Raw genomic sequence first — 10,068 nt, forward strand, 5'->3', positions numbered from 1 at the left:
ACTGTGCAAGGACTTCCAGTTCTTCCTGCTTGTTTCCCAGTCTCCATGCATTCATGTGCAGACACCTGAGGTGACGAGGCAATTGCCCTACTTCCTCAGGAACAATGAGGCCTCACCCAGTGCCCCCTCCTGCTTCTGCTTCCCTGCTTCACCACCTATCTCAGGGCTTTGGCCTCCATCCCCCACCCCAGTGAACCTAGTTTAAAGCCCTCCTCACTAGGTTAGCGATCCTGCCTGCAAAGATGCTCTTTCCTTTCTTCGTCAAATGGATCCCATGTCTTCCTAGCAAGCTGCCTTGGAACAGCATCCCATGGTTGAAGCAGCTGAATTCCTGCTGGTGACACCACCTGTGCAGCCATACGTTGACCTGCAGGCTGCGTCCACTCTTACCACGGCCCTTTTTCCCCTTGACTGAAAGGATTGAGGAGATCACGACCTGTGCCCTTGCCCCCTTCACCCTTACACCCAGAGCCCTGTAGTTGCTCTTGATCTGCTCAGGGTCACCCCAACACTAGCGGTATCATTGGTGCCCACATGGATGAGCAGCACAGAGGGTTGAAGAAATCTTGGTAATCCTTCCATGAGATCTTGGCCCCAGGCAAACAGCAGACCTCCCAGGACACCAGGTCAGGCCAACAGATGGATCCCTCCATCCCCTGCAGAAGGGAATCTCCAACAACCACCATCACCCATCACTTCCTCTTTGTGGCAGTGGTCTCGATCCTCCCCACCTTGGAGATTCCTGACCTGGCTTCTTCCACCAGTGGAACCTGCTCGTTCTCTGTTGCTAGCGCTCCATATCTGTTCTCCAGGCAAACCACTGCATATGGGTGCAACTTTCACCTTTCTGGGAGTCCATGCCCTCTTCCTTTTTCTAGCACCGCCTCTTGCAGTCCTTCCTCCTCAGTCCTAGAGGTTTCCTCCAGCATGGGATCAGTGAAGTCCTCATGGCAGAGAATGCTTTGGAGCCTTGCTGCCTCCTCCCCTAGCTCTCTTGCCTTCTCCTTGAGGGACACCACCAGAAGGCACTGGTCACATTGCAGACGCTCCCACCTGGATGACACTGGGAAGAATCTGCAAGTCGCAGTCTGAATACCCCCAAACCAGGACCTGGGTGGAAGCTTCAACAGTGTGTGGCCCTGCCTGGACAGACACCTCACAGGTGGAAGCAGAGGAAGAGCAGGAAGTGGCAGTGGCTCTGGGATTGTGACATCCTCCAGCCATGTCTCTGGGTCTTCTAATCTGCTGTTTCTCACTTCGTGCCTCTCTTTCCAAGCAGGCCTTCCCTAGCAAACTCCTCTGTAGCTGGCCTGTTTGCAGTTCCTTGGATCTAAAGGGTTCCCTTTTCCCTGCAACCTCTTTCCTCTCTGCAAGCTTACAGTGAAGGAATGGGAGTGTCCAAGAAAACTCCCCCTCACTCTGGGCTCTAGTTAAACCAGGGGCTTGAGTCTTGGTCTAGCTGCTGAATTTCTGCTTCCCAGAGCAGGATCTGGTGCCTGGTTCCTCTTCCCCTTCCTCCTCTTGCTCCCAGCAAACTGCTTGCAAACTGTCCTGTTTGCTTCTCCCTGTTGACTCCTAAAGCATCCTAAAGTCACAGAACCCTTTCATATCATCTTTGCCGCAGAACCCCTGCCCCCATCCTGTGAGCTAAGCAACCTGACAGGGTAGTGGCAGCGCACCACCTCCCACCCAGTCTGCCATTATCCCCAGTCTCTTGGCAGACCTCCTGATGAGCACGTACAAAAGTAGTACTGCTTAACGGGGAAACTGAATCCCCAAGGTTAAATAAAGGCAGAAGATCTATGTCCTGCTCAGGGGACTGTACACAGTGTGTATTGTAGTAGCTCTTAGACTGGTTTTGACCAGAAATTTGATTTATGTGCTTTCATTTATGAACTCATTCATCCCCTGATGTGTTTCAAAGCAAGCAAGAATTTCTAAAAAACGTCTGTTTGTCTCCAGTGACTGTTTAGACTCCAGTGGGTGCGTCTACATGAGACTCTGTGTGTCTGTAGCAGCGAGTTATGTCAATGTAACTCATTACTATAGTAATGTAGTGTCGGCAAGCACTAACTGTGATGCCACCACTATTGAGCGTTAGGATCGATAATGACCTGCGCACCGCCAAGACTGCGTAGTACCAACTAGATATGCCCAGTCTCTTCGTTAGCTTTGTCAAAACCAACTTTTTATTTATGGATCAACTTGTATTTACTCTTTTTTCCAAAACAAGAGCATCTACTGGCCACACTGCCATATCTAGCCTGTATGTGCCCAGACCAGGAGTGATATGCATGGGGCAGAGAGCCCCTCTGTCCATTCCTTGCCTTCAGTCTTGTAAAGGGTGCCAGAAGTGGTCCAAAAGACTTCCTCACAGCACTGGGCTTCAGCTCTTGGGGCATGTATATATGTGTAGCAGAAATACTAAGAGCTTAATTTTCTGGATTCACAAGCTCCAGCAATACAAAACCTTGGATGATTTGGTTTTCTTTGGATTTGTTGGAATTCCTAAATCTTCATATGGGTCAGGTTCAGATCAGTCTATTGCTTCTTCAAGGGAGAGAGATGAGTGTTCTGGACCCAGTTTTATACCTCCTTGGCACTGGTGTAAAATGCTACCTCCCTGATCCTGTAATGCTTCCCACTCACTTTTAAGAGGGTGAGTGGCTGTTCCAGATGCCTGCAGAGGACTGAGGAGGCCTGATTGCCCATGTTCCTGTAGTTAGTGCAGTTGCTTTGGCTGCTGCAAAGTGGGCAGCAAAATGATGGTTTTGCACTTGCTGTTTATGGGCATCAACAGGCCATGACGCATGGCAAGAAAGAATCCTGCCTTTGGGGGTTTACATTGCCAAATACTGGTGTATTGTGTAAAGAGCTTCTAAGTTGATCAGGCAGCCCCTGCAAAATGGTCAGCAATCTTGTCTGTGCACGCCCTTGTGTGCATTACGGGGCCTGCTGCCAACAGCTATGTTGACAAGGGGTGTAAAAAAGATCATACCCCATCACTGATGCAGCTCTGCTAGCGAGACCCCTGGTGTGGGCACCGCTCCATTAGTGGAAAGCATCTTCTACCGGCAGAAATCCTGCTCTTTGGAGGAGCTGGTGTTAGCTGAAGGCAGAAAATCTCCTTCTGCCTTGGGAGCTGTGCCCACACGAGGGGTGCAGGCATCTTAGTGCTGCTGACGTGTTTAAAGCGGTAGCAGCCCACATGGTGCAGATAGTCTCACTTGTCAGGGGGGGATTGTTTCAAATAAGAAGAGCTGTAATGCAAAGGCTCCACTCAGCCCCTTAGCACCTTCTGTTCCGATTGCATATCTTGTATCAGCAAATCCCTTTTTGACAGAGGTTTTTCCCAGAAGACCCTGTGAAACGGGAATGCAAATGATGAAGGTTTTCACACTCCTCTCATACATCCACATTCATAGGGACTTCACCAACTGGGTGGCAAATGAATATTCAGACCGCTTTCCAAATGTGTCAGGAGAAGTTATGAATAATTTATCATTTTTGATTGAAGCCTTGTCCTTAGACTCCAGCCTTAGAAATGTGTGTATTGATACCGACTTCTCCATTTTTCTGAGATTAAAGATGGATCCTAACTAGCCTTTGTTTTTCAGACATCTAATCTAGCGAGGCTCAGGACTCCTAAGCAGGCAATAATTTGGGGCTATAACATTGAGTTTCTGAAGGGAAACTTCATGTCCTATAAAATGGTTATCTGTAAAAGCAGCGTCCTTCTTATGTTCGTTCTTGGTAGTAAGGAGTAGCAGAGGTGTAATTTATCAGGCATGCTGAAACGTGGCTGTAAAACACATTATCTTGGGTGTGAAATGTAGTAGCAGCCCAGCCATAATTATTCCATCATTAGATTCTATCTGATCAGACATGAATTGGACTCTTACAGCTTGGGGTGCTGGCCGAGAGGGGGGAAGTGTCTTCCTTCACATCCGGAGGTGTGCGTGCAAAATTCACTCTGGGCTCACTGAAGGCCACCTTACCTATAAGGAGGAACCTGAGTACTCGGTGTCAGCTGGATGTGATCATAGCTGCCTCCTGCCTGGTGTGCTGTTGGCTACAAAAACAGCCCAGTGAGCCCTATAGACCCAGGTGAGCCTTTGATCTTTTTGTTCTGGAAAACTTTCCAACACCAAATAGCATGAAGAAAAGATCCTGAGCAGCCCTGTCTCCTAAAAGATGGTGATAGTGAACCTTTTCAGCTAAATACTGTTGGAGACTGTAACAAGCTGCTCTTGATGGTGGTGCTGATACAGTATTATTGATGGGTGCAGGGTTTTTTTCTCTCTTTCTGTTTCCACAGAGAGAAATAGCTGTAACTTTTTTGACAGAAGTGTTTTTTTTCCCCCCCAGAAGACCATGTAAAATGGTAATGCAAATGAAGGTTTTCACACTCCCAAAGATTACCTGAAATCTATGATCCTGTGGTTGTAAATTCTGATTTTAGAGGTGACTCACAATATGTGTGTGGGCAGAGAGAGGGAGCAGAACCAGGAAGAGAATAGCTTTATGTCCCTTTTTTGCTGTTGCTTTAATGATACAAACCTAATGCAAGCCCGGGGAGCCTGGTGAAATGCCCCTGGAGCAATGCTATTTTAAGCATGGGTCAGTCATCGTGCACTTGATTAGTTTTATCTTTATAATATTCCACTTAGAGTAGATATTTGCACAGGGAAAAATAATAGTGGAGAAGTCATAGACTATAGGTCTCTCTTCTCTAACGCAAGTTTTGGAGTATAGTTATTCTTAAACTAACCTTTCATGAGTGTAAGGTTACCTGAATTATTTAATCCCTTTTCCTTTCCCCAGCAACCCCAACCACAATTTCAGCAGCAATTTTGGATTGAAGAGGTACTCCTTCACTTGGAAAACAAAAACAAACACCTGCGTTAAAAGCCTGGTTTTATTTTGCAACCAGAAAGCAATATAACCCCCTTCTGATCTCCTGATCGTTGATATTTTTTGTTGAAGCTCTAACTACTGAAGATAGGTGATTCAGTGAGAAACTGCTTTCATTTGGAAGAAGACTAAAAACACTAAACATGTGAACAGAATATACCTTAATGATTCCAATTTGAAGGCAAAGGAGAACCTGAGGCAGGAGAATAATCATACTGGGTAGCGATCAGCATGCTTCATTCTTAGAAAGGAGGACTAGCAAATGAGCTGTGAAACATCTTAATGCAAATGTTTGGTGGGAGACAAAGCTTTTCCATGGGGATTTATCCATAGAAGCTGAGGACAAGCTTTTTTTCCTATGCTGAGTTTTGCTAGGGACCCATATTTGCACTTTCTGTTCTTGCATTTCTGATTTTGACTTTGTGTTTTTTCTTGTACGTAGTCCCTGCTAGATTTAAAGTGACTCCTCTCTTCCTGGATACTAAGCCAAGATAGGGTGAAAAAGACCACCTCCTTATTTATATTCAAGAGCTCTGGGGCAAGTGTTTGGTTGTGGCCAAGTGGCTGCGAAGAGGGAGAAGAAGCAGAAGGTAGGAGGGGAGTTGTAAGAATTAAACATCTAGCTGATGACATAAGGAAATGAATGCACCTTGGTTATAAACCGCATTTAAACCCACTTTAAGGCCCCAGTTCGTGGCTAGAGGAGTACAAAGGTTAGGTTTAGTCTGCGCTACAGCGTTCAGCTTGCAAAGCTGTTTTGTCTGTGGGATGTCAAAAGATCACAGCCCATAAATGAAAGGCAAAACCCTCTGTGCTGGCACAGCCATGCTAGCAGAGCTTCTTTCGCTTGTGGAGCGGGGGTAGCTCTGGTGGCAGAACGACTCCTCCCGGCAGCAGAGCTGCATCAACACTGCTGGGCCCTGCAGTTGAAGGAATGAGAGCCCTCCTAGCATACGCTTAACTTCAGTATAAAGCAGTATTAATTAATTTGTTGTTTCTTGTCTCCGGACTGGCTCCATAACTAGCTGTGCCTGTTAGTAGACTAGTAGATGTTGGCTTCATTTTACTTGCTCTGCTTGCCTAGGTTGGGCCCACTCTCATTTTTCTTTCTCTACTTCTCGCACATGTTCACTCTTCCCTACATGACTGTGCAAACACTGTTCCTGTAGTTGTAACATCTTCTGAAATGTGTTTTCTCTGTGGACCTGCTGAGTCCTAATGGAAAAAGTAAATATTTACTCCACTCCCAAACAGTCACTTCCTTTCTATTTATATGCTAAGTGAAGAAGTCCACTTAAATAACTCTAAGCCTGTTTCTGTTTAAAAAAAAAAAAAAAGGCTCTACTAGAGTCCATAAAGTACGGACTGAAGGTCAGTCTGTCTGTTCTTGGACTATGTTTCTAAGACAAAGCACCCTCCTTTGTGAACACTGACCTATTATTTTGGTGGTCCATTAAGGGAGTATTCACCAGATCCGAGTTTCAAAATGTGGTTGAAGATGGTCCTGATTGGAAGTCTCTGGGTAAAGAAGGGAGGGCAGAACAAAAAAGACAATTTCACAATGGGGTCTACGTTAGACCACCAAACCACAAAGATTGGGTATGTGAGGCTTTTTCTGACTGACTAACAGAATCAGCCACGTGGCAGGAGTTGGTGATAATAAGGGGCTTTAACTACTCGGACGCTTACAAAAGCACAGGCAGTCCTTGCACTTGCGGTGGGTTATGTTCCTGGAAAAGGCGCTGTAAGTTGAAATGATGCAAGTCGAATCTGATTTTCCCATAGAAACAATGTTATAATAGGGGGTTACATTCCTGACCAAGGGCCTGATGCCCAACTTTTTATAGAAATGACTATAAACACCATATTTAAGCCAACTATTTAATCAACTATAGATGATATACACTGTACAGTACAAAGCTTTCTAAAGTGTACTGTATATAACTGGATTAAACAGGGGAATACAGTAACTAATCGCATCAAATTTTATTTAATCGGAAGGTGAAGGAACACCTTCATCAGGGTCATGGAATTCAGAAGGGCTTGGGGAGATTTAGGGCCACTTCATGGCTTTTTGAGAAACTGATCCAGGGATGTTTATTTTGCTGCCCTCTTCTCATTGCAAAATTTCCCTGTTGTGCCGTAAATGCGAGGATCCAGCACCATAAGTAATAACACGGGTGTCAATGGCAGAGCGCCGCAAGTGCGAATCACCGTAAGTTGAAACACCAGGGCTGCCTGTAATAGAGCCAGATGTAGAACTGTCCAAAAAGATTCTGAAATTTTGGAGAACAACTTCCTGATACTGAAGGGGAGAAATAAATTGGAGGGAACTTTTTTTTTTTAAATTTGATTCTGACCAAGAGGGAGGTGTAACAGGGTGGTTTCCTTAAGAAAAAGCAGCCAGCCCTGTTTAAAGATTGTCAACTGCGAGGCATTCTGCTCGCGAGGAAGTGTCCCCCTGGAAGCAGAAAACCTCAGAGGACAGAGCAGAATGGAGCAAATTTTGACAGAACAGCTGGCAAAGAGGAGAGAAGCCAGGATGTGCTAGGGAAATGCCAGTGGGAAACGGCTTTCCTAATGTCTCGGAGGACAGGAGTTTGGGTTGTTGGGCGGGGGGGAATTGAACTGCCTGGAGAGTCTAATAGCGGAACTAAGTGGCCTGCAAAAGACAGCAGGATAAGGGACCAATTTGAGGAGGAATTGGTTGAGAATGTAAATGTGGAAGGGGAGCAAGCTTCAATGGACTCCGAGACTTGATCAGGAAGATCCCATGGGAAGCAATTCTAAAGGGGAAAGAACTTCAGGAGAGCCAGCAGCGTCCTAAACAGTGTTAAGGACAGAAGCATGGACTAGCCTAACGAGGAGGACAAAAAGAAGCACAGGACCTAAATAATGAGTTAATCAATTATACGAAACTCAGAAAGGAATCGTTCAAAAAGTGGAAACTAGCATAAGCGACTGAGGGTGAGTATAAGCGTATAGCAAGTATGTGTACGGACAAAAGCAGGAAGGACAAGGTGGAAAATGAGATGCAACTACTAGGGCACAAAAGGTAACAAAACATGGTAGTAATGCATTTGTAGTAAGAGGCGTTCCAAGGAAAGGGTTGGTTCCCTACTCGGTGGGGAGCGAAAGCCAATAACAGACGATGCAGAGAAAGCAGAAGTACTTAATGCCTTTTTTGTGCTTCATGTGTTACTGAAAAGGGTTGCATTTGATCAGTTGCCTACTATTATCAGCATCTGTGACATGGGGCAGGATCTTAAGATGAATAGGGAAGGAGGAAGTTAAAGTCTGTTTAAAAATTCAGATCTTTTCAAATTAGTTGAGCCTGATGCACTTTACCCTAGAGTACACAGGGACCCGACTAAAGCCATTTAAGAACCATTGGTGATAGTCTCGGAGAACACCTTGACAATGGGTGAGGTTCCAGGAGTCTGGAAAAGAGGAAACAGGATCTCTCTTGGAAAGAGGGGAATAGCTTGTGGGACTCAGGGATTTATGGACTTCTTAGTTTGATTTCAAAAAATCCTGGAACAAATAATCAAGTACTCTTATCTGTAAATAACAAGCAAAGTAGATTTGTTAAGAACAAGCCATGCAAAGCCAACATAATCTTGTATGAGAGGGTAACAGGCCTTGCGTATCGGGGATGGCTAGGATACGGTGACTTGAGTAAGACTTTTGATACTGTGACCCATGACTTTCTCTTAAGCAAACTAGGAAAATACAGTCGAAAGGAGACTGCTGTAAGATGTGGTACACGCTTGGTTGGAAAACTCGATTCAAAGAATATTTATCAAGGGCTTGCACTCAAACTGGAAGTATATATTGGGCCGAGTACCCTGCACGGCTTAGTCCCGGGTCCAGTACTATTCAGTATTTCTATGAATCACTTGTATGATGGGATTGAGGGGACGCATTCAATTTGTAGATGGTTCCAAGCACTAGCAAGCACCTTGGAACGGCATTGTATTATATCTGGAATAGCAGAAAGGCATTAAAATGGTCCTGATAAATTGGAGAAATGGCTGGAAATAAATTTAAGGGGAAGTGCAGAATGCTCTATTTAAGTCGGAATAATTGACTATGCATATGCAAAATGGGGGATGGCTGCCTATCCAGCAGTTCTGCAGGGAAGGATCTAGGGGTCACAGTAGATTACAAATTGAATCAATGAAAAACTGGAGAAAAATCCCACTACCATAGTGCTCCATTTTTTAATTTGCAGTATGTGCAAGATACTCTGCTTAGCATTTATAGGGCTTGAGCCTGACTATTGTTTCTGCTTTAAGAAAGACATGCACCAGCTGGAGAGAGTTCAGAGGAGAATAACAAACATGATCAGAAGTCTAGAAAGCAGATAAGAGAGAAAAGACTGGGGGGGAAAAAATAGGTTTGTTTAGTCCAGACAAAAGCTAACTGAGAGGACATATGAGAACAGTCTTCAAGTAAATCAGTGGTTACTGCAAAATGGAAGGTTATAAATTTCTGTCTGTGTCCACTGGGGATAGGGCAAGAAATAATAGGCTTAACTTGCAACAAGGAAGATTTAGGTTGGATATCAAGAAAAGCCTTCTAACTGGAATAGATTACTTATAGAGGTCATGGACTCTCCATCAGCGGAGACTTTTACAAGCAGGCAAGACAAGGATCTGTTGGGAATGGTTTAGGTATAGATGCAGGGGGATGGATGAGACGATTTCTTGAGGTTCCTTCCACCCTCATTTTCTCTGACTTGTGGCAGCTGTACTTGCTTACTTTCCTTCCTGTGGGCATTGGGAAATGATAGCAGGGGTTAACTTCTGCAAATGGGTAGGCCAAATTGGCACATACTGGTATGCTTCAAGCCAGTTCCTAGCAACAGGGAAAGACTGTGCTGTATGTGACTTGAATACCAGCAGGCAGGACCTCCCCTGTGGAGACATATCTACTAGCCAAGCCCTGTAAAGAAACAACAAGAAGTCCTTTTTTAAATACATAGGGAGTAGAAAGAAGGCCCCAGGAAATGTGGGGCCCTTGCAGGACAAGACGGGGAATCTGGTTGTCACGCCAGATGACAAAGCCAACATATTTAATAACTTCTTTGCCTCTGTCTTCCTCAGTAAGGACCAGAACTGCCGCCTCCCTGCTGGGCCCCCTTCGGGCCCC

The sequence above is a fragment of the Gavialis gangeticus genome, unplaced genomic scaffold (assembly GCF_001723915.1).
Source record: "Gavialis gangeticus isolate Ggan-Ray unplaced genomic scaffold, GavGan_comp1, whole genome shotgun sequence".
Lineage (NCBI taxonomy): Eukaryota > Metazoa > Chordata > Crocodylia > Gavialidae > Gavialis > Gavialis gangeticus.